Here is a 24,141-nt window from a genome sequence, read left to right on the forward strand (position 1 = left end):
CAGTGTCAGTTCTCAGTAGTATCCTCATCAGTGCTCAGTATCACTGCTCATTGTCTTGTGCTGCATTGTGGTGCTCAGCATACTACAGTACATTACTAATAGTCCAGTGCTGCATCTTGCTGCTCAGTGTCAGTTCTAGTATCCTCATCAGTGCTCACTATCACTGTTCATTGCATTTTGGTTTTCTGTATACTACAGTAACATAGTAATATAGTAACATATAGTAACATAGTTTTTGAGGTTGAATAGAGGCAAATTGCCCATCGTGTTCAACCTGTTTTAAGTTGTGATGATTCTACATACTTGCTGAATAATGTTTTATGACTAGTTAGCTACTATAACTCATGTTACCCCCGGATTAACCATGTTGATATTTTAAGTATTATAACCTTGGATAGCTTTTTCATTCAGAAATGTATCCATTCCTTTTTTAAATCCAATTACAGAGTCCACCATTACCACCTTCCCTGGCAGGGAATTCCACATCCTGATTGCCCTAACAGTGAAGATCATAGTATCTCACCTGGCAGGTAAGTAGGAGTTGGGCTAGAGCTGTGGAGGATTGCTGCTCGGGCACCCCCTGTCAAGTGAAGGAGATCCAACTGAGGCAGCACAAGGGAACTCTCGAAAGAAGAACAAGGCTAGAGGAAGATCTGAGACAAAGAAATCTGACTTTTACCAGAGCTGACCAGAGGAAAGCACAAACACAGTCCCCCACTACCACAAATAATGCAGTCGAGTTTCCCACATTTGGGGAAATCACAGGGGTCAGCATACCCAGAATGCAATGAATGAACCTCACCCTGGGAGAACAATCTTCATGACCATGGTATCTCCTATGCAAAATAAGTATGATTTGGGATAGGGCTGGGGAGGGCCGCTGCTCAGGCACATCTCTGTCAAGTAAAGGAGATTCAACTGAGGCAGCACAAGGGAACTCTCATCTGGGGACAACAACTGCAGGGAGAACACATATTTTCAGATGAAAATCTTGGTCATGCTCTGGTTTCTCTTCAGAACGAACAAATCTTTCGCCTTTTACTAAAGATTTCCGTGGAGAGGAGCAAAACTGAGTTTTACCTCAATTTTTGCATGCCCCATCTTTTTGGGGTTTCTTTTATCGGTTTAAAGATAGAATGAGTGTGCTTTAATGAAAGCTCATTTGCATAGAAATTACAGTAAATGTTTGTTTCTTTTCAAACAGAACTTTCTTGACCATGCTACTTGCTTGAAAGATCTGGGAGCACATGGAATACAGTACAAACCATGCTTATAGCAAGGAGAAGCCAGGTGAGAAATCTGCTTTCTTTTAAATTGGGCGCTCACTTTGATCTGAATGAGGACTGCTGGCATGGCACTCAGGCGACAGGTGGAATCTTGGTCATGCTCTGGTTTCTCTTCAGAACTAACAAATATTTCGCCTTTTATTAAAGATTTCCGTGGAGAGGAGCAAAACTGAGTTTTATCTCAATTTTTGCATGCCCCATATTATTGGGGTTTCTTTTATCAGTTTAAAGACAGAACGAGTGTGCTTTCTTGTTAGCTTTAATGTAAGTTTATTTGTATAACAATGACAGTAAATGTCTGTTTCTTTTCAAGCAGAACTTTCTTGACCATACTAATTGCTTGAAAGATCTGGGAGCACATGGAAAAGAGTACAAACCATGCTTATAGCAAGGGGAAGCCTGGTGAGAAATCTGCTTTCTTTCTTTCAAATTGGGTGCTCACTTTGAGCTGAATGAGGACTGCTGGCATCAGGGCCGGCTCTAGGCATGTTCGAATAGAGCGGCCGCGCAGGGCACCACCCTTAATGGGCGCCACGCGCTGGCGCCGCCATATTCGATGCTGGAGCCGGCCCTGTGTGTGTGCTGCTGCAGCATTTGGCGGTCGCGCTGTGTATGCGCGCTGCGCGGCGCCGGTATCTAACATCAGACGCCGGCGCCGCGCATAGCCCGCCTGCACAAGTGGCCGCCCACCCGCCCGCCAGCCCGGACCCAGGCTCAGGCTCACTCGCCCGGCCTCCCGCCCGCCCGCCAGCGCTCCCACACAGGCGGACAGCAGTACTCCTCCCCAGCGCCGCAGGTATTTTTTTTTTTGGGGGGGGGGGGGAGATCCGCACTGTGGGGGCATTTCTGGCACACAGGGGGCATTTTTGGTTATGTGGGGGCATTTCTGGCACTGTGGGGGCATTTCTGGCTCTGTGGGGGGCATTTCTGGCACTGTGGGGGCATTTCTGGCACTGTGGGGGCATTGCATATCTGGCTCTGTGGGGGCATATTTGGCACTGTGGGGACATATCTGGCCCTGTGGGGGCATATCAGGCACTGTGGGGACATTTCTGGCACTGTGGGGGCATTTCTGGCACTGTGTGGGCATTTCTGGCACTGTGGGGGCATTTCTGGCACTGTGGGGGCATTTATCTGGCTCTGTGGGGGCATTTATCTGGCTCTGTGGGGGCATTTATCTGGCTCTGTGGGGGCATTTATCTGGCACTGTGGGGGCATTTCTGGCACTGTGGGGGCATTTCTGGCACTGTGGGGACATATCAGGCACTGTGGGGGCATATCTGGCACTGTGGGGGCATATCTGGCATTGTGGGGGCATATCTGGCACTGTGGGGGCATTTCTGGCACTGTGGGGGCATTTCTGGCACTGTGGGGGCATTTATCTGGCTCTGTGGGGGCATTTATCTGGCACTGTGGGGGCATTTATCTGGCACTGGGGGCATTTATCTGGCACTGTGGGGGCATTTCTGGCACCGTGGGGGCATATCTGGCACTGTGGGGGCATATCTGGCACTGTGGGGACATATCTGGCACTGTGGGGGCATTTATCTGGCTCTGTGGGGGCATTTATGTATCAGGCACCGTGGGGGCATTTATGTATCAGGCACCGTGGGGGCATTTATGTATCATGCACCGTGGGGGCATTTATGTATCATGCACCGTGGGGGCATTTATGTATCAGGCACCGTGGGGACATTTATGTATCTGGCACCGTGGGGGCATTTATGTATCTGGCACCGTGGGGGCATTTATGTATCTGGCACCGTGGGGGCATTTATGTATCAGGCACCGTGGGGGCATTTATGTATCTGGCACCGTGGGGGCATTTATGTATCTGGCACCGTGGGGGCATTTATGTATCTGGCACCGTGGGGGCATTTCTTGCACTGTGGGGGCATTTCTTGCACTGTGGGGACATTTCTTGCACTGTGGGGGCATATCTTGCACTGTGAGGGCATTAATGTATGTGGCACTGTGGGGGCATATCTGCGCTGTGGGGGCATTTATCCATCTGGAACTGTGTGGCCATTTATGTAGCTGGCACTGCTGGGGGGCATGTCACGTGTAGCTGGCACTGCTGGGGGGCATGTCATGTGTAGCTGGCACTGCTGGGGGGCATATCATGTAGTGTTCCCGCTAGGCGTCTGTGGCTGGGCAGTGTGTCTCAGTGCTCTACCTGGCGCAATGTGTCTAACGTGCTCTTATAGGAGGTTCTACCTGGTGCAATGTGTATTAGCTGCACTACTGTGTGGTGTAATGTGAATTGCCACTATAATGTGGCTACGCACCTTCCCCACGAAGTAACTCCCCTAAATTTTTGCTGCGCGCCTTTGGCGCGCACTGTCCATGCTTTAGCGTGTGGAAATGGGAACAACAAGCATTACAGTATGTACATCATTTTGCCCACCTAACTTAAAAATGTGCCCTCCCTGTGATCAGCAACCTGCCCTAAAAAGTGAACACTAGCACGTGTAGCTGGCACTGCTGGAGGGCATGTCATGTGTAGCTGGCACTGCTGGGGGACGAGACCACGCCCACTTTTTCAAGAGGCCACGCCCACTTTTCCAAGGGCGCGCGCATGGGGGGGGGGCACTTTTACATTTTCTCGCTCAGGGTGCTAGTAGGCCTGGAGCCGGCCCTGGCTGGCATGGCACTCAGGCGACAGGTGGAATCTTGGTCATGCTCTGGTTTCTCTTCAGAACGAACAAATCTTTCGCCTTTTACTAAAGATTTCCGTGGAGAGGAGCAAAACTGAGTTTTATCTCAAATTTTGCATGCCCCATCTTATTGGGGTTTTATTTTATCGGTTTAAAGATAGAACGAGTGTGCTTTAATGTAAGCTCATTTGCATAGAAATGACAGTAAATGTTTGTTTCTTTTCAAACAGAACTTTCTTGACTATACTAATTGCTTGAAAGATCTGGGAACACATGGAAAAAAATACAAACCATGTTTATAGCTAGGGGAAGCCTGGTGAGAAATCTGCTTTCTTTCTTTCAAATTGGGTGCTCACTTTGAGCTGAATAAGAACTGCTGGCATGGCACTCAGGCGACAGGTGGAATCTTGGTCATGCTCTGGTTTCTCTTCAGAACGAACAAATCTTTCGCCTTTTACTAAAGATTTCCGTGGAGAGGAGCAAAACTGAGTTTTATCTCATTTTTTCCTTGCCCCATCTTATTGGGGTTTTATTTTATCTGTTTAAAGATAGAACGAGTGTGCTTTAATGTAAGCTCATTTGCATAGAAATTACAGTAAATGTTTGTTTCTTTTCAAACAGAACTTTCTTGACCACACTAATTGCTTGAAAGATCTGGGAGCACATGGAAAAGAGTACAAACCATGTTTATAGCAAGGGTAAGCCTGGTGAGAAATCTGCTTTCTTTCATTCAAATTGGGTGCTCACTTTCAGCTGAATGAGAACTGCTGGCATGGCACTCAGGCGACAGGTGGAATCTTGGTCATGCTCTGGTTTCTCTTCAGAACTAACAAATATTTCGCCTTTTATTAAAGATTTCCGTGGAGAGGAGCAAAACTGAGTTTTATCTCAATTTTTGCATGCCCCATATCATACCTCCCAACTGTCCCGATTTTCGCGGGACAGTCCCGTTTTTTGGGGACTGTCCCGCTGTCCCACCTGCGGGCCGCAGTGTCCCGCGGTGGGGAGGACAGTTGGGAGGCTCTGTCTGTCGCTGCCCTGCTTAGCAGAGCAGCGGTGAATAGACGCTGTGCGCATGCGCACAGCGTCTATTCACTGAAGTCAGAGGGAGAGGTGGCATGCCAGCGGCTCACAGAGCGCTGGGCATGCCCCCTCAGTGCCGAAAACGGGGGCGTGACTCGCGATCGCGGGTCCTCCCGTGAAGTCACACCCCCTTTTACTTAGGCCACGCTGCAATTGTTCATGCCGTTGGCTTGTGTTCTGTTGAATGCCACGTTCTGCGGCATGCTTAAGGTGTGAGCTGGTAAGATGCTCACCTTAGTTTAACAATAAATCCTTTCCTCGAAATGTCCGTCTCCCTGGGCACAGTTCCTATAACTGGAGTCTGGAGGAGGGGCATAGAGGGAGGAGCCAGTTCACACCCTTTGATAGTCTTAAAGTGCCCATGTCTCTTGCGGATCCCGTCTATACCCCATGGTTCTTAATGTGACCCCAGCATCCTCTACGGACTAAGAGAAAAGGATGCCCTTGCGCACTATCCTGACTTCTCCTCCCGTCTGCTTACTTTGTGCCTTCCAACGCACAATGCGAACTACAGGTGGTGCTGCAGGGCCCACACCCTTTTACTTGCCTTACAGAACAGCTCTGGAGCTGTTACAGTGCCCAGCTGCTGCAAGAAATCAGCTTGAATGCTTCAGGGGATGGGGCATGGCCAACATGAGCCCCACACCAAAGGAGGGTGGGGGTGTTTAATGAGAACTAGGGGTCATCCAAGCACTGCAAAAGGCCGCCATGCCCTGCACGCCCCTTTTCTCTTTTCATATGCAGATGAGGGTTCCAGCCAACTTTGGCCCACTGCTTGGATAACATCACTGTATGCAAATCCGTCTGCTGCAGACCTTCCCCCAGGAATGCTTGTACTAGATGTTGCATATGGTTTGATATTTGATGGTGCTTCAGTATTAGGCAGCCTTCCGCCCTCCCATGTTCATCTGAAAAGATGTGGTCTCCCTGCAGTTGTTGTCCCCAGACGAGAGTTCCCTTGTGCTTCCTCAGTTGAATCTCCTTAACTTGACGGGGGAGGGGCTGCCAGAGCAGACACCCTCCCCAGCCCTATCCCAACTCATACTTATTTTGCATATGAGATTTCTTGATCATGAAGATTGTTCTCACAGGGTGAGGTTCATCCATTATATTTTAAAATAGGAAGGTACAAATTACATATTTGAATTGCATTTATGTGCTGGATTCAAATGTCCCCCCCCCCCTTCCATTCTCAATTGTGCCCGTCAGCAGCTATTCTAAGGTTGCTGCCAATGGGTGTGACACATTAATTTCTTCTGTGGGGTACACTGGACTCCACAAGGATTCACATTGGGGTGTAGAGTAGGATCTTGATCTGAGGCACCAACCGGCTCAAAGCTTTTGACTGTTCCCAAGATGCTCAGTGCATTCTCCTCTATAACCCCGCTTCCATGAACAGGGAGCTCAGTTTGTAGTTGGTGCCTTCAGTAGCAGGCCACTTAACAGGGGCCTGCCTCAGGCAGCCTATTCTTAGCTATAAATTTTGACAAGAAAAGAAGAACTTGTTTTATGAGAATCTACAAGGGCTGCAGCAGGCTAGGTCTAATAGACATCTTTACTGCAGCTTCATCACTCCCAGCGACGCTGTATACTCCCGTGCCCTGGTTGCTGGGTCACTGCAGCGGAGGCTCCGGTTTCATCCTAAGGTCAGTCACACACACACCACCCTTCCGGATCACAAGGCCGCTGTTGAAGGGGAGCGTGGCCGTAGGGGGTGGACCGTGTGCGCACTGGCGTGGACACTGATTACTGGGCAGCCGCTCCACTAGCCACCAGGTACAGTTAAGGAGCACAGGTCTGGGGGTTTTTCTCCTATATTAACCCAATTTTGTACTGCCCGCAGCGCATTGTGATAGGTAATAGGGCCTGATTCAGGTTGGATTGCAATCACAATAAGCGATCCAACTGCAAAAATTGCTAAGAGCATACGCATGTGCCTGCATTTTCTGCGGCACCCCGCAGAGAATGCGATCGCCTCTGCCTGTCAATCGGGGCGGGGGGGGGGGGGATAGGTGGGTCAGCAACACTCCATTTCCAAGTGAGGGATGGAGCGGTGCGGGTGCAAGGCTTCAAAATGGGGTCTGCAATGGAGGAGACACAGGGGGCGTGGTCACAGCGGCTGTATGACATCACATTCAGCCGCTGTGATCACAAAAATGGTGGCGGCTTCCTGCGCGCACATACAGTCTGCACCAGCAGGAGGCTACACCATTTTTTATGATCACGCTGAACTGCAGTGCGACTGCAATTACAGCATGGTCAAGAAGGGAGGCGTCATGCTGGGTGGCCATGCCTTTTCACTGTGCAGGAGCCAGCACCGCTCACACACTAGTCCCCGGGTGCAGTCCCCAACCCCCGGGACACCCGGAGCAACAAAATGTAGATTCAGGCCACCAGGCCACGTCCCTACCTATGAAACCATGCCTCCTTTTTACCATTGCGCTGCTTATCTGCGCGCACTGCATTACAATCTCCCTCGCCACCTCTCTGGGTGTCACCAGTAATAGTGACACCTCTGCCATGCTTGTAGCAGCTGGTCCTAAGATCTACGCCTCAAGCCCTGAGTGTTTGCCCTTGTGACTTGTTGATCATCATAGCGAAGCAGATGCTTACAGAAAACTGCAGGGGCTTAGATTGAAAATAAAAAAATTGATGGGTATAAGGTAGAGAGGAGCGGGTTCGGTTCTCCGAGAACCGAATTCCCCACGAACTCCACGTGGTTTACACTGGTCCGAGGCAGGCTCGGTTGTTCCCGCCTGACTCGGAAAACCTGAACAAGGGAAAATGTCATCATCCCGCTGTCGGATTCTCGCGAGATTCGGATTCCATATAAAGAGCTGCGCGTTGCCGCCATTTTTACTCGTGCATTGAAGAGAGAGCGGAATGGACGTGGCTATGTTCTCTCAGTGGAAATCTCAATAGCAGTGCTCAGTATCAGTGGTTACTTATTGCTGCTCAGTAATACTAGTAGTGTGTCTCTCCTGCTCAGTGTCAGTTCTCAGTAGTATCCTCATCAGTGCTCAGATCACTGCTCATTGTCTTGTGCTGCATTGTGGTGCTCAGCATACTACAGTACATTACTAATAGTCCAGTGCTGCATCTTGCTGCTCAGTGTCAGTTCTAGTATCCTCATCAGTGCTCACTATCACTGTTCATTGCATTTTGGTTTTCTGTATACTACAGTAACATAGTAATATAGTAACATAGTTTTTGAGGTTGAATAGAGGCAAATTGCCCATCGTGTTCAACCTGTTTTAAGTTGTGATGATTCTACATACTTGCTGAATAATGTTTTATGACTAGTTAGCTACTATAACTCATGTTACCCCCGGATTAACCATGTTGATATTTTAAGTATTATAACCTTGGATAGCTTTTTCATTCAGAAATGTATCCATTCCTTTTTTAAATCCAATTACAGAGTCCGCCATTACCACCTTCCCTGGCAGGGAATTCCACATCCTGATTGCCCTAACAGTGAAGATCATAGTATCTCACCTGGCAGGTAAGTAGGAGTTGGGCTAGAGCTGTGGAGGATTGCTGCTCGGGCACCCCCTGTCAAGTGAAGGAGATCCAACTGAGGCAGCACAAGGGAACTCTCGAAAGAAGAACAAGGCTAGAGGAAGATCTGAGACAAAGAAATCTGACTTTTACCAGAGCTGACCAGAGGAAAGCACAAACACAGTCCCCCACTACCACAAATAATGCAGTCGAGTTTCCCACATTTGGGGAAATCACAGGGGTCAGCATACCCAGAATGCAATGAATGAACCTCACCCTGGGAGAACAATCTTCATGACCATGGTATCTCCTATGCAAAATAAGTATGATTTGGGATAGGGCTGGGGAGGGCCGCTGCTCAGGCACATCTCTGTCAAGTAAAGGAGATTCAACTGAGGCAGCACAAGGGAACTCTCATCTGGGGACAACAACTGCAGGGAGAACACATATTTTCAGATGAAAATCTTGGTCATGCTCTGGTTTCTCTTCAGAACGAACAAATCTTTCGCCTTTTACTAAAGATTTCCGTGGAGAGGAGCAAAACTGAGTTTTACCTCAATTTTTGCATGCCCCATCTTTTTGGGGTTTCTTTTATCGGTTTAAAGATAGAATGAGTGTGCTTTAATGAAAGCTAATTTGCATAGAAATTACAGTAAATGTTTGTTTCTTTTCAAACAGAACTTTCTTGACCATGCTACTTGCTTGAAAGATCTGGGAGCACATGGAATACAGTACAAACCATGCTTATAGCAAGGAGAAGCCAGGTGAGAAATCTGCTTTCTTTCAAATTGGGCGCTCACTTTGATCTGAATGAGGACTGCTGGCATGGCACTCAGGCGACAGGTGGAATCTTGGTCATGCTCTGGTTTCTCTTCAGAATGAACAAATCTTTCGCCTTTTATTAAAGATTATCCGTGGAGAGGAGCAAAACTGAGTTTTATCTCAATTTTTGCATGCCCCATATTATTGGGGTTTCTTTTATCAGTTTAAAGACAGAACGAGTGAGCTTTCTTGTTGGCTTTAATGTAAGTTTATTTGTATAACAATGACAGTAAATGTCTGTTTCTTTTCAAGCAGAACTTTCTTGACCATACTAATTGCTTGAAAGATCTGGGAGCACATGGAAAAGAGTACAAACCATGCTTATAGCAAGGGGAAGCCTGGTGAGAAATCTGCTTTCTTTCTTTCATATTGGGTGCTCACTTTGAGCTGAATGAGGACTGCTGGCATGGCACTCAGGCGACAGGTGGAATCTTGGTCATGCTCTGGTTTCTCTTCAGAACGAACAAATCTTTCGCCTTTTACTAAAGATTTCCGTGGAGAGGAGCAAAACTGAGTTTTATCTAAATTTTTGCATGCCCCATATTATTGGGGTTTCTTTTATCTGTTTAAAGACAGAACGAGTGTGCTTTCTTGTTAGCTTTAATGTAAGTTGCCATAGATGCAGTGAAACACGCGTGTAGGGCACGGCGTGTCCTCGTGTATTTGACTCATGTGAAATGTTATAAAACAAAAATATATGATTATGATGTTAGCTGTTAGTCTCCACTAATAGGGAATAGAAGCTGAGCTATAAGAAAGGAATACACTAGATATGATGTCACTTAGCAATTACAATGTCTAAAGTGCATACAGATAGCTACTAATAACTCTTGATAAGAAAGTATATCAGTGTGGGTATATTTATATGATGGGATATTGGGACTAGTGAATATATATCACTCCTGCTGTCCAGATTGGCAATAACCAGACAATTATGATAAGAGTAGAGATGTCACATGGGCTGCTATAGATATTAATTTAATGCTGTATGTGTCATTTGTTACAAATGGATACATTTTCTATGAGTCAGCCTAGCAGCTGCATGTTCTAACAGAACACTATCCTCACACAGAATCTGCTAACCTTGAGATAACTAAATGACAGTGTGTAACAGTCTCTTTACTATAAGACTGTTACAAAGTAATATATATATTTGAAGTCAGTCTAGCAGCTGTGTGTTCCAGCAGTTTATAAGACAAAGAAAATCTCCTATTGTGGAATCTAGACACATGGGACTGCTGGCCTGTGTCATACTATTTCTATGTAATACCAGTAACATGTATATAACTGTTACATAATTGTTACAAATGGATAAATCTTTGAGTCAGCCTAGCAGCTGCATGTCCTAACAGGACACCATAAATCCTTTACAGTGTAACAAATTGATTGGTAACACTTAAAGGCTGGAGAGCAGTTATATGCCTTACTAGCATACTCAATATACCACATTATTACACCAGTTACCACGATTATTGACAGCGCATTTGATATATTATATTACCCTCACACTGAGTCTGTTTACCTTTAGATAACTAAGTGACCGAATATGTAACAGTTTCTCTATCATAAGACTGTTACAAAGTGAGATAGATATATTTGGAAGTCAGTCAAACAGCTGTGTGTTTCAGCGGTTTATAAGAAAATTCCTCATTGTGGAATCTGGACCACTAAGGGTTATTATATATATAGCACATGGAATTGCCACATCTCCCTATATGATAATTTCATTACACTGTAACATAATAAGAATTAACTCTTTAACAGTGTAAATAGAGAGTAATGAATCTCTGACACATGGAATATATTATTTCTTAGATGAATTGGATAAACCATTATGACAGACACTTTGCTTCCTAATAAGAATTGAGGTGGCTATACCTCTAAGGAAAGCATTATTGCCTACGCCTAGATCAGATTAAATAAGATCTGGCTGAATATATGAAGGAAGGTTGCTATTTATATGAGAATTGGAATTGCTATATTCCTTAAGGCAACCCCACCGATTGATATATGTTGTCAATTAAGTATATCTGAACGGCTATATCTGGACCAGATTTAATAAGATCTGGCTGATTATATGAAGGAGGGCTGCTATTTATATTGGAATTGCCATATTCCTTAAGGCAACCGCACCTGTTGGTATATCTCGCCAATTAACTATATCTAAACAGCTAAATTAAAGGTATTCATCATTTTTTTAGTTTGGATATTAATAAATATGATCTTTCCATGATGCATAGAGATTTCCCTATCAAGTGATTCCTTATCCGATATAGAAAGCTATCCCCCTATGGTATTGAATTTAGGAATATAGTCTTAGGGGACACAGAGAAATAAGTGATCCCCATCTACCTAAGCACCCCACAAATTGGAGGTTAGCTTACCGGTTATACTCAATCACCCCCACAAATTCGCCAATGGGGATGGCTTCCCGGGAGGTAACCCCTATTGAGTGAAGGGAGTATATAGGATACGACCCAGTGGTACCTGACGACATAGATACTAACAGCTATTTAATAACATTACGCTAGAAAGTGATTATTAGCAACATATATATCTATATAAACAACCCCGCCAGGGTTGTGCCTTCAAAAATAATCACACATGGACACGCTTTTTAAACCTTTTTTTCACATCTCTTTATTCTTCTTATGCACATGTATGTTAGTTCTGTGATTTTAACCTTTATGTTTCACTGCAGTTTGGGATAATAATATTAATATTTATCCAATTTTAATACATACTTAATAAAGGTTATATTTTATGATTCATTCATTCTGTCCAGTGCGTCAACAGTGCAGATTTCTTCTTGTTTTTTCTCCCAAATTCTATAACAATGACAGTAAATGTTGTTACTTTTCAAACAGAACTTTCTTGACCATGCTACTTGCTTGAAAGATCTGGGAGCACATGGAAAACAGTACAAACCATGCAGTATCACAAGAGCCTTTATTTGATCTTTCATGAAGATAGAGCAGAATTGAGGACACGTCAACAATTTCTGCCGAAGGTGGTTCATCTTTCCACATGGTGCCTTTGGCCACTGACACCTTCGTTGAGTCAAAGTCTCTGGCTGTGGTCAGAACTTTGAAAATTTATGTCACCAGAACGGTTCAGATTAGGAAAACAGAGGCTCTGTTTGTCCTGTATGCTCCCAACAGGATTGGGTGTCCTGCTTCCATGTAGACCATTATGCGCTGGATCTGTGGTAAGATTCAGCATGCTCATTCCACGGCAGGATTGCCGTTACTGAAATAGGTGAAGACCCATTCTACTAGAAAGGTGGGTTCATCCTGGGCAGCTGGTCGGGGAGTCTCGGCATTGCAATTTTGCCGAGCAGCTATTTAGTAAACACTTTTGCTAAGTTTTACAAGTTTGATACCTTGGCTGATGATAACCTCAAGTTGGGTCATTCGGTGCTGCAGAGTCGTACGCACTCTCCCACCCGTTCAAGAGCTTTGGTATAACCCCATGGTTCTTAATGTGACCCCAGCATCCTCTAGGTCGTATGAGAAAATAGGATTTTAATACCTACCGGTAAATCCTTTTCTCTTAGTCCGTAGAGGATGCTGGGCACCCGTCCCAGTCCATACTGTGTCTGCAGTTATTACTTGTGGTTATACACATGTTGTGTTATGGTTCTGGTCAGCTTTTTGCTGCAATTGTTCATGCCGTTGGCTTGTGTTCTGTTGAATGCCACGTTCTGCGGCATGCTTAAGGTGTGAGCTGGTAAGATGCTCACCTTAGTTTAACAATAAATCCTTTCCTCGAAATGTCCGTCTCCCTGGGCTCAGTTCCTATAACTGGAGTCTGGAGGAGGGGCATAGAGGGAGGAGCCAGTTCACACCCTTTGAAAGTCTTAAAGTGCCCATGTCTCTTGCGGATCCCGTCTATACCCCATGGTTCTTAATGTGACCCCAGCATCCTCTACGGACTAAGAGAAAAGGATGCCCTTGCGCACTATCCTGACTTCTCCTCCCGTCTGCTTACTTTGTGCCTTCCAACGCACAATGCGAACTACAGGTGGTGCTGCAGGGCCCACACCCTTTTACTTGCCTTACAGAACAGCTCTGGAGCTGTTACAGTGCCCAGCTGCTGCAAGAAATCAGCTTGAATGCTTCAGGGGATGGGGCATGGCCAACATGAGCCCCACACCAAAGGAGGGTGGGGGTGTTTAATGCGAACTAGGGGTCATCCAAGCACCGCAAAAGGCCGCCATGCCCTGCATGCCCCTTTTCTCTTTTCATATGCAGATGAGGGTTCCAGCCAACTTTGGTCCACTGCTTGGATGACATCACCGTATGCAAATCCGTCTTCTGCAGACCTTCCCCCTGGAATGCTTGTACTAGTTGTTGCATATGGTTTGATATTTGATGGTGCTTCAATATTAGGCAGCCTTCCACCCTCCCATGTTCATCTGAACAGATGTGGTCTCCCTGCAGTTGTTGTCCCCAGACGAGAGTTCCCTTGTGCGTCCTCAGTTGAATCTCCTTAACTTGACGGGGGAGGGGCTGCCCGAGCAGCCACCCTCCCCAGCCCTATCCCAACTCTTACTTATTTTGCATATGAGATCTCTTGATCATGAAGATTGTTCTCACAGGGTGAGGTTCATCCATTATATTTTAAAATAGGAAGGTACAAATTACATATTTGAATTGCATCTATGTGCTGGATTCAAATGTCCCCCCCCCCTTCCTTTCTCAATTGTGCCCGTCAGCAGCTATTCTAAGGTTGCTGCCAATGGGTGTGACACATTAATTTCTTCTGTGGGGTACACTGGACTCCACAAGGATTCACATTGGGGTGTAGAGTAGGATCTTGATCTGAGGCACCAACCGGCTCAAAGCTTTTGACTGTTCCCAAGATGCTCAGTGCATTCTCCTCTATAACCCCGCTTCCATGAACAGGGAGCTCAGTTTGTAGTTGGTGCCTTCAGTAGCAGGCCTCTTAACAGGGGCCTGCCTCAAGCAGCCTATTCTTAGCTATTAATTTTGACAAGAAAAGAAGAACTTGTTTTATGAGAATCTACAAGGGCTGCAGCAGGCTAGGTCTAATAGACATCTTTACTGCAGCTTCATCACTCCCAGCGGCGCTGTATACTCCCGTGCCCTGGTTGCTGGGTCACTGCAGCGGAGGCTCCAGTTTCTTCCTAAGGTCAGTCACACACACACCGCCCTTCCGGATCACGAGGCCGCTGATGAAGGGGAGCGTGGCCGTAGGGGGTGGACCGTGTGCGCACTGGCGTGGACACTGATTACTGGGCAGCCGCTCCACTAGCCACCAGGTACAGTTAAGGAGCACAGGTCTGGGAGTTTTACTCCTATATTAACCCAATTTTGTACTGCCCGCAGCGCATTGTGATAGGTAATAGGGCCTGATTCAGGTTGGATTGCAATCACAATAAGCGATCCAACTGCAAAAATTGCTAAGAGCATACGCATGTGCCTGCATTTTCTGCGGCACCCCGCAGAGAATGCGATCGCCTCTGCCTGTCAATCGGGGCGGGGGGGGGGGAGAGGGGGGTCAGCAACACTCCATTTCCAAGTCAGGGATGGAGCGGTGCGGGGGCAAGGCTTCAAAATGGGGTCTGCAACGGAGGAGACACAGGGGGCGTGGTCACAGCGGCTGTATGACATCACATTCAGCCGCTGTGATCACAAAAATGGTGGCGGCTTCCTGCGCGCACATACAGTCTGCACCAGCAGGAGGCTACACCATTTTATATGATCACGCTGAACTGCAGTGCGACTGCAATTACAGCATGGTCAAGAATGGAGGCGTCATGCTCGGTGGCCATGCACTGTCACTGTGCAGGAGCCAGCACCGCACACACACTAGTCCCCGGGTGCAGCCCCCAACCCCCGGGACACCCGGAGCAACAAAATGTAGATTCAGGCCACCAGGCCACGCCCCTACCTATGAAACCATGCCTCCTTTTTACCATTGCACTGCTTATCTGCACGCACTGCATTACAATCTCCCTCACCACCTCTCTGGGTGTCACCAGTGATAGTGACACCTCTGCCATGCTTGTAGCAGCTGGTCCTAAGATCTACGCCTCAAGCCCTGAGTGTTTGCCCTTGTGACTTGTTGATCATCATAGCGAAGCAGATGCTTACAGAAAACTGCAGGGGCTTAGATTGAAAATAAAAAAATTGATGGGTATAAGGTAGAGAGGAGCGGGTTCGGTTCTCCGAGAACCGAATTCCCGACGAACTCCACGTGGTTTACACTGGTCCGAGGCAGGCTCGGTTGTTCCCGCCTGACTCGGAAAACCTGAACAAGGGAAAATGTCATCATCCCGCTGTCGGATTCTCGCGAGATTCGGATTCCATATAAAGAGCTGCGCGTTGCCGCCATTTTTACTCGTGCATTGAAGAGAGAGCGGAGAGGACGTGGCTATGTTCTCTCAGTGGAAATCTCAATATCAGTGCTCAGTATCAGTGGTTACTTATTGCTGCTCAGTAATACTAGTAGTGTGTCTCTCCTGCTCAGTGTCAGTTCTCAGTAGTATCCTCATCAGTGCTCAGTATCACTGCTCATTGTCTTGTGCTGCATTGTGGTGCTCAGCATACTACAGTACATTACTAATAGTCCAGTGCTGCATCTTGCTGCTCAGTGTCAGTTCTAGTATCCTCATCAGTGCTCACTATCACTGCTCATTACATTGTGGTGTTCTGTATACTACAGTAACATAGTAATATAGTAACATATAGTAACATAGTTTTTGAGGTTGAATAGAGGCAAATTGCCCATCGTGTTCAACCTGTTTTAAGTTGTGATGATTCTACATACTTGCTGAATAATGTTTTATGACTAGTTAACTACTATAACTCATGTTACCCCCGGATTAACCATGTTGATATTTTAAGTATTATAACCTTGGATAGCTTTTTCATTCAGAAATGTATCCATTCCTTTTTTAAATCCAATTACAGAGTCCGCCATTACCACCTTCCCTGGCAGGGAATTCCACATCCTGATTGCCCTAACAGTGAAGATCATAGTATCTCACCTGGCAGGTAAGTAGGAGTTGGGCTAGAGCTGTGGAGGATTGCTGCTCGGGAACCCCCTGTCAAGTGAAGGAGATCCAACTGAGGCAGCACAAGGGAACTCTCGAAAGAAGAACAAGGCTAGAGGAAGATCTGAGACAAAGAAATCTGACTTTTACCAGAGCTGACCAGAGGAAAGCACAAACACAGTCCCCCACTACCACAAATAATGCAGTCGAGTTTCCCACATTTGGGGAAATCACAGGGGTCAGCATACCCAGAGTGCAATGACTGAACCTCACCCTGGGAGAACAATCTTCATGACCATGGTATCTCCTATGCAAAATAAGTATGATTTGGGATAGGGCTGGGGAGGGCCGCTGCTCAGGCACATCTCTGTCAAGTAAAGGAGATTCAACTGAGGCAACACAAGGGAACTCTCATCTGGGGACAACAACTGCAGGGAGAACACATATTTTCAGATTAACATGGGAGGGCAGAAGGCTGCCTAATACTGAAGCACCCCCAAACAACAAACCAAATGCAACTACTAGTGCAAGCATTCCTGGGGGAAGGCCTGCAGCAGATGGATTTGCATATGGTGATGTCATCCAAGCAGTGGGTCAAAGTTGGCTTCAACCCTCGTCTGCATATGAAAATAAAAATGGGGTGTGCAGGGCATGGCGGCCTTTTGCGGCGCTTGGATGACCCCTAGTTCGCATTAAACACCTCCACCTTCCTTCGGTGTGGGGCTCATGTTGGCTATGCCCCAGCCCCTGAAGCATTCAAGCTGATTTCTTGCAGCAGCTGGGCACTGTAACAGCTCCAGAGCTGCTCTGTAAAGCAAGTAAAAGGGTGTGGGCCCTGCAGCACTACCTGTAGTTTGCATTGTGCTTTGGAAGGCACAAAGTAAGCAGACGGGAGAAGTCAGGATAGTGCACAAGGGCATAGAAGGGAGCGGCTCAAGAAAAGAGAAGTGGAAACAGACAGCAAACTAGGCTGGAGAGAGACCTGAGACAAAGAGATCTGAATTATACGAGAGCCGACCAGAGGAAACACAAATTATGTAATCAAGTGTCCCACATTTGGGGAAATCGTAGGAGCAGCACACCCAGAGTGCATTGGGTGAGCCTTGCCCTGGGAGAAGCACCTTCCTGATCATAGTATCTCACCTGGCAGGTAAGTAGGAGTTGGGCTAGAGCTGGGGAGGGTCGCTGTTCGGGCACCCCCCTGTCAAGTGAAGGAGCTCCAACTGAGGCAGCACAAGGAAACTCTCGAAAAAAGAACAAGGCTAGAGGAAGATCTGAGACAAAGAAATCTGACTTTTACCAGAGCTGACCAGAGGAAAGCACAAACACAGTCCCCCACTACCACAAATAATGCAGTCGAGTTTCCCACATTTGGGGAAATCACAGGGGTCAGCATACCCAGAATGCAATGAATGAACCTCACCCTGGGAGAACAATCTTCATGACAATGGTATCTCCTATGCAAAATAAGTATGATTTGGGATAGGGCTGGGGAGGGCCGCTGCTCAGGCACATCTCTGTCAAGTAAAGGAGATTCAACTGAGGCAGCACAAGGGAACTCTCATCTGGGGACAACAACTGCAGGGAGAACACATATTTTCAGATGAACATGGGAGAGCAGAAGGCTGCCTAATACTGAAGCACCCCCAAACAACAAACCAAATGCAACAACTAGTACAAGCATTCCTGGGAAAAGGTCTGCAGAAGACGGATTTGCATACGGTGATGTCATCCAAGCAGTGGGCCAAAGTTGGCTGGAACCCTCATCTGCATATGAAAAGAGAAAAGGGGTATGCAGGGCATGGCGGCCTTTTGCGGCGCTTGGATGACCCTTAGTTCGCATTAAACACCCCCACCCTCCTTCGGTGTGGGGCTCATGTTGGCCATGCCCCAGCCCCTGAAGCATTCAAGCTGATTTCTTTCAGCAGCTTGGCACTGTAACAGCTCCAGAGCTGCTCTGTAAGGCAAGTAAAAGGGTGTGGGCCCTGCAGCACTACCTGTAGTTTGCATTGTGCATCGGAAGGCACAAAGTAAGCAGACAGGAGGAGAAGTCAGGATAGTGCACAAGGGTGTAGAAGGGAGGGGCTCAAGAAAAAAGAAGTGGAAACAGACAGCAAACTAGGCTGGAGAGAGACCTGAGACAAAGAGATCTGAATTATATGAGAGCCGACTAGGGGAAACACAAATTATGCAGTCAAGTTTCCCACATTTGGGGAAATCGCAGGGGCAGCACACCCAGAGTGCAATGGGTGAGCCTTGCCCTGGGAGAAGCAACTTCATGATCATAGTATCTAACCTGGCAGGTAAGTAGGAGTTGGGCTAGAGCTGGGGAGGGTCGCTGCTCGGGCACCCCCCTGTCAAGTGAAGGAGATCCAACTGAGGCAGCACAAGGGAACTCTTGAAAGAAGAACAAGGCTAGAGGAAGATCTGAGACAAAGAAATCTGACTTTTACCAGAGCTGACCAGAGGAAAGCACAAACACAGTCCCCCGCTACCACAAATAATGCAGTTGAGTTTCCCACATTTGGGGAAATCACAGAGGTCAGCATACCCAGAATGCAATGAATGAACCTAACCCTGGGAGAACAATCTTCATGACCATGTTATCTCCTATGCAAAATAAGTATGATTTGGGATAGGGCTGGGGAGGGCCGCTGCTCAGGCACATCTCTGTCAAGTAAAGGAGATTCAACTGAGGCAGCACAAGGGAACTCTCATCTGGGGACAACAACTGCAGGGAGAACACATATTTTCAGATGAACATGGGAGGGCAGAAGGCTGCCTAATACTGAAGCACCCCCAAACAACAAACCAAATGCAACAACTAGTGCAAGCATTCCTGGGGGAAGGCCTGCCGCAGATGGATTTGCATATGGTGATGTCATCCAAGCAGTGGGTCAAAGTTGGCTTCAACCCTCGTCTGCATATGAAAAGAGAAAAGGGGCATGCAGGGCATGGCGGCCTTTTGCGGCGCTTGGCTGACCCCTAGTTTGCATTAAACACCTCCACCCTCCGTCGGTGTGGGGCTCTTGTTGGCTATGCCCCAGCACCTGAAGCATTCAAGCTGATTTCTTGCTGCAGCTGGGCACTGTAACAGCTCCAGAGCTGCTCTGTAAGGCAAGGTAAAAGGGTGTGGGCCCTGCAGCACTACCTGTAGTTTGCATTGTGCGTTGGAAGGCACAAAGTAAGCAGACAGGAGAAGTCAGGAGAGTGCACAAGGGCATAGAAGGCAGCGGCTCAAGAAAAGAGAAGTGGAAACAGACAGCAAACTAGGCTGGAGAGAGACCTGAGACAAAGAGATCTGAATTACACCAGGTCCGTCATTATATTATATATACCTACAGTAGTTATATATATTTTTTTTTATATCATTAATTATCATCTCTATACTAGCAGACGCAGTACGGTAGTCCACGGCTGTGGCTATCTCTGTGTCGTCAGTGCTCGTCCATAATTGTATACCTACCTACCTGTGGTGGAAGTTTTTTTCTATCTTCTTCATACTAGTAGTTTAGCAGTCTGCTGACAGTGTCCACCAGGTCCGTCATTATATTATATATACCTACAGTAGTTATATATATATTTTTTTTATATCATTAATTATCATCTCTATACTAGCAGACGCAGTACGGTAGTCCACGGCTGTAGCTACCTCTGTGTCGTCAGTCACTCGTCATCCATAAGTATACTAGTATCCATCCATCTCCATTGTTTACCTGAGGTGCCTTTTAGTTGTGCCTATTAAAATATGGAGAACAAAAATGTTGAGGTTCCAAAAATAGGGAAAGATCAAGATCCACTTCCACCTCGTGCTGAAGCTGCTGCCACTAGTCATGGCCGAGACGATGAAATTCCATCAACGTCGTCTGCCAAGGCCGATGCCCAATGTCATAGTACAGAGCATGTAAAATCCAAAACACAAAAGATCAGTAAAAAAAGGACTCAAAAATCTAAATAAAAATCGTCGGAGGAGAAGCGTAAACTTGCCAATATGCCATTTACCACACGGAGTGGCAAGGAACGGCTGAGGCCCTGGCCTATGTTCATGGCTAGTGGTTCAGCTTCACATGAGGATGGAAGCACTCAGCCTCTCGCTAGAAAAATGAAAAGACTTAAGCTGGCAAAAGCACAGCAAAGAACTGTGCGTTCTTCAAAATCACAAATCCACAAGGAGAGTCCAATTGTGTCGGTTGCGATGCCTGACCTTCCCAACACTGGACGTGAAGAGCATGCACCTTCCACCATTTGCACGCCCCCTGCAAGTGCTGGAAGGAGCACCCGCAGTCCAGTTCCTGATAGTCAGATTGAAGATGTCAGTGTTGAAGTACACCAGGATGAGGAGGATATGGGTGTTGCTGGCGCTGGGGAGGAAATTGACAAGGAGGATTCTGATGGTGAGGTGGTTTGTTTAAGTCAGGCACCCGGCGAGACACCTGTTGTCCGTGGGAGGAATATGGCCATTGACATGCCTGGTGAAAATACCAAAAAAATCAGCTCTTCGGTGTGGAAGTATTTCAACAGAAATGCGGACAACAGGTGTCAAGCCGTGTGTTGCCTTTGTCAAGCTGTAATAAGTAGGGGTAAGGACGTTAACCACCTCGGAACATCCTCCCTTATACGTCACCTGCAGCGCATTCATCATAAGTCAGTGACAAGTTCAAAAACTTTGGGCGACAGCGGAAGCAGTCCACTGACCAGTAAATCCCTTCCTCTTGTAACCAAGCTCACGCAAACCACCCCACCAACTCCCTCAGTGTCAATTTCCTCCTTCCCCAGGAATGCCAATAGTCCTGCAGGCCATGTCACTGACAATTCTGACGAGTTCTCTCCTGCCTGGGATTCCTCCGATGCATCCTTGAGTGTAACGCCTACTGCTGCTGGCGCTGCTGTTGTTGCTGCTGGGAGTCGATGGTCATCCCAGAGGGGAAGTCGTAAGACCACTTTTACTACTTCCACCAAGCAATTGACTGTCCAACAGTCTTTTGCAAGGAAGATGAAATATCACAGCAGTCATCCTGCTGCAAAGCGGATAACTGAGGCCTTGGCATCCTGGGCAGTGAGAAACGTGGTTCCGGTATCCATCATTACTTCAGAGCCAACTATAGACTTGATTGAGGTACTGTGTCCCCGGTACCAAATACCATCTAGGTTCCATTTCTCTAGGCAGGCGATACCGAAAATGTACACAGACCTCAGAAAAAGACTCACCAGTGTCCTAAAAAATGCAGTTGTACCCAATGTCCACTTAACCACGGACATGTGGACAAGTGGAGCAGGGCAGACTCAGGACTATATGACTGTGACAGCCCACTGGGTAGATGTATTGACTCCCGCCGCAAGAACAGCAGCGGCGGCACCAGTAGCAGCATCTCGCAAACGCCAACTCTTTCCTAGGCAGGCTACGCTTTGTATCACCGCTTTCCAGAATACGCACACAGCTGAAAACCTCTTACGGCAACTAAGGAAGATCATCACAGAATGGCTTACCCCAATTGGACTCTCCTGTGGATTTGTGGCATCGGACAACGCCAGCAATATTGTGCGTGCATTATATCTGGGCAAATTCCAGCACGTCCCATGTTTTGCACATACCTTGAATTTGGTGGTGCAGAATTATTTAAAAAACGACAGGGGCGTGCAAGAGATGCTGTCGGTGGCCACAAGAATTGCGGGACACTTTCGGCGTACAGGCACCACGTACAGAAGACTGGAGCAACACCAAAAACGCCTGAACCTGCCCTGCCATCATCTGAAGCAAGAAGTGGTAACGAGGTGGAATTCAACCCTCTATATGCTTCAGAGGATGGAGGAGCAGCAAAAGGCCATTCAAGCCTATACATCTGACCACGATATAGGAGGTGGAATGCACCTGTCTCAAGCGCAGTGGAGAATGATTTCAACGTTGTGCAAGGTTCTGCAACCTTTTGAACTTGCCACACGTGAAGTCAGTTCAGACACTGCCAGCCTGAGTCAGGTCATTCCCGTCATCAGGCTTTTGCAGAAGAAGCTGGAGACATTGAAGGAGGAGCTAAGACAGAGCGATTCCGCTAGGCATGTGGGACTTGTGGATGGAGCCCTTCATTCGCTTAACCAGGATTCACGGGTGGTCAATCTGTTGAAATCAGAGCACTACATTTTGGCCACCGTGCTCGATCCTAGATTTAAAACCTACGTTGTATCTCTCTTTCCGGCAGACACAAGTCTGCAGGGGTTCAAAGACCTGCTGGTGAGAAAATTATCAAGTCAAGCGGAACTTGATCGGTCAACAGCTCCTCCTTCACATTCTCCCGCAATTGGGGGTGCGAGGAAAAGGCTCAGAATTCCGAGCCCACCCGCTGGCGGTGATGCAGGGCAGTCTGGAGCGACTGCTGATGCTGACATCTGGTCCGGACTGAAGGACCTGCCAACGATTACGGACATGTCGTCTACTGTCACTGCATATGATTCTCTCACCATTGAAAGAATGGTGGAGGATTATATGAGTGACCGCATCCAAGTAGGCACGTCAGACAGTCCGTACGTATACTGGCAGGAAAAAGAGGCAATTTGGAGGCCCTTGCACAAACTGGCTTTATTCTACCTAAGTTGCCCTCCCACAAGTGTGTACTCCGAAAGAGTGTTTAGTGCCGCCGCTCACCTTGTCAGCAATCGGCGTACGAGGTTACTTCCAGAAAATGTGGAGAAGATGATGTTCATTAAAATGAATTATAATCAATTTCTCCGTGGAGACATTGACCAGCAGCAATTGCCTCCACAAAGTATACAGGGAGCTGAGATGGTGGATTCCAGTGGGGACGAATTGATAATCTGTGAGGAGGGGGATGTACACGGTGATGAATCGGAGGATGATGAGGTGGACATCTTGCCTCTATAGAGCCAGTTTGTGCAAGGAGAGATTAATTGCTTCTTTTTTGGTGGGGGTCCAAACCAACCCGTCATTTCAGTCACAGTCGTGTGGCAGACCCTGTCACTGAAATGATGGGTTGGTTAAAGTGTGCATGTCCTGTTTATACAACATAAGGGTGGGTGGGAGGGCCCAAGGCAATTCCACCTTGCACCTCTTTTTTCTTTTATTTTTCTTTGCGTCATGTGCTGTTTGGGGAGTGTTTTTTGGAAGGGCCATCCTGCGTGACACTGCAGTGCCACTCCTAGATGGGCCAGGTGTTTGTGTCGGCCACTTGGGTCGCTGAGCTTAGTCACACAGCTACCTCATTGCGCCTCTTTTTTTCTTTGCGTCATGTGCTGTTTGGGGAGTGTTTTTTGGAAGGGCCATCCTGCGTGACACTGCAGTGACACTCCTAGATGGGCCAGGTGTTTGTGTCGTCCACTTGGGTCGCTGAGCTTAGTCACACAGCTACCTCATTGCGCCTCTTTTTTTCTTTGCGTCATGTGCTGTTTGGGGAGTGTTTTTTGGAAGGGCCATCCTGCGTGACACTGCAGTGCCACTCCTAGATGGGCCAGGTGTTTGTGTCGGCCACTTGGGTCGCTGAGCTTAGTCACACAGCTACCTCATTGCGCCTCTTTTTTTCTTTGCGTCATGTGCTGTTTGGGGAGTGTTTTTTGGAAGGGCCATCATGCGTGACACTGCAGTGCCACTCCTAGATGGGCCAGGTGTTTGTGTCGGCCACTTGGGTCACTGAGCTTAGTCATCCAGCGACCTCGGTGCAAATTTTAGGACTAAAAATAATATTGTGAGGTGTGAGGTGTTAAGAATAGACTGAAAATGAGTGGAAATTATGGTTATTGAGGTTAATAATACTTTGGGATCAAA

The 24,141-nt window shown here is 47.2% G+C and overlaps 14 non-coding genes and 1 pseudogene across 14 annotated transcripts; 8 read left to right on the forward strand and 7 right to left on the reverse strand.

Annotated features, from left to right (window-relative positions):
• Window positions 1-689: 689 nt before the first annotated feature.
• Window positions 690-853, reverse strand: LOC135004796 (U1 spliceosomal RNA). The gene has a single exon (XR_010205520.1). It is a non-coding gene; the product is annotated as a U1 spliceosomal RNA (small nuclear RNA).
• Window positions 854-997: 144 nt separating this feature from the next.
• Window positions 998-1,113, forward strand: LOC135004992 (U5 spliceosomal RNA). Its single transcript, XR_010205685.1, has one exon. It is a non-coding gene; the product is annotated as a U5 spliceosomal RNA (small nuclear RNA).
• Window positions 1,114-1,383: 270 nt separating this feature from the next.
• LOC135005041 (U5 spliceosomal RNA) lies at window positions 1,384-1,499 on the forward strand. The gene has a single exon (XR_010205733.1). It is a non-coding gene; the product is annotated as a U5 spliceosomal RNA (small nuclear RNA).
• A 2,466-nt stretch (window positions 1,500-3,965) lies between these two features.
• Window positions 3,966-4,081, forward strand: LOC135005006 (U5 spliceosomal RNA). Its single transcript, XR_010205698.1, has one exon. It is a non-coding gene; the product is annotated as a U5 spliceosomal RNA (small nuclear RNA).
• Window positions 4,082-4,356: 275 nt separating this feature from the next.
• On the forward strand, window positions 4,357-4,472 carry LOC135005022 (U5 spliceosomal RNA). Its single transcript, XR_010205714.1, has one exon. It is a non-coding gene; the product is annotated as a U5 spliceosomal RNA (small nuclear RNA).
• Window positions 4,473-4,747: 275 nt separating this feature from the next.
• On the forward strand, window positions 4,748-4,860 carry LOC135005057 (U5 spliceosomal RNA). The gene has a single exon (XR_010205749.1). It is a non-coding gene; the product is annotated as a U5 spliceosomal RNA (small nuclear RNA).
• Window positions 4,861-8,690: 3,830 nt separating this feature from the next.
• Window positions 8,691-8,854, reverse strand: LOC135004807 (U1 spliceosomal RNA). Its single transcript, XR_010205531.1, has one exon. It is a non-coding gene; the product is annotated as a U1 spliceosomal RNA (small nuclear RNA).
• Window positions 8,855-8,998: 144 nt separating this feature from the next.
• Window positions 8,999-9,114, forward strand: LOC135004993 (U5 spliceosomal RNA). The gene has a single exon (XR_010205686.1). It is a non-coding gene; the product is annotated as a U5 spliceosomal RNA (small nuclear RNA).
• Window positions 9,115-9,384: 270 nt separating this feature from the next.
• Window positions 9,385-9,501, forward strand: LOC135005051 (U5 spliceosomal RNA). The gene has a single exon (XR_010205743.1). It is a non-coding gene; the product is annotated as a U5 spliceosomal RNA (small nuclear RNA).
• Window positions 9,502-9,787: 286 nt separating this feature from the next.
• On the forward strand, window positions 9,788-9,903 carry LOC135004997 (U5 spliceosomal RNA). Its single transcript, XR_010205689.1, has one exon. It is a non-coding gene; the product is annotated as a U5 spliceosomal RNA (small nuclear RNA).
• A 6,627-nt stretch (window positions 9,904-16,530) lies between these two features.
• Window positions 16,531-16,694, reverse strand: LOC135004634 (U1 spliceosomal RNA). The gene has a single exon (XR_010205365.1). It is a non-coding gene; the product is annotated as a U1 spliceosomal RNA (small nuclear RNA).
• Window positions 16,695-17,365: 671 nt separating this feature from the next.
• LOC135004975 (U1 spliceosomal RNA) lies at window positions 17,366-17,528 on the reverse strand. The gene has a single exon (XR_010205675.1). It is a non-coding gene; the product is annotated as a U1 spliceosomal RNA (small nuclear RNA).
• Window positions 17,529-17,680: 152 nt separating this feature from the next.
• On the reverse strand, window positions 17,681-17,844 carry LOC135004655 (U1 spliceosomal RNA). The gene has a single exon (XR_010205385.1). It is a non-coding gene; the product is annotated as a U1 spliceosomal RNA (small nuclear RNA).
• Window positions 17,845-18,546: 702 nt separating this feature from the next.
• On the reverse strand, window positions 18,547-18,681 carry LOC135004965 (U1 spliceosomal RNA; annotated as a pseudogene).
• A 152-nt stretch (window positions 18,682-18,833) lies between these two features.
• On the reverse strand, window positions 18,834-18,997 carry LOC135004699 (U1 spliceosomal RNA). The gene has a single exon (XR_010205427.1). It is a non-coding gene; the product is annotated as a U1 spliceosomal RNA (small nuclear RNA).
• Between the last annotated feature and the right edge of the window lie 5,144 nt (window positions 18,998-24,141).

This window comes from Pseudophryne corroboree, unplaced genomic scaffold (genome assembly GCF_028390025.1).
Source record: "Pseudophryne corroboree isolate aPseCor3 unplaced genomic scaffold, aPseCor3.hap2 scaffold_195, whole genome shotgun sequence".
In the NCBI taxonomy this organism is placed as follows: domain Eukaryota; kingdom Metazoa; phylum Chordata; class Amphibia; order Anura; family Myobatrachidae; genus Pseudophryne; species Pseudophryne corroboree.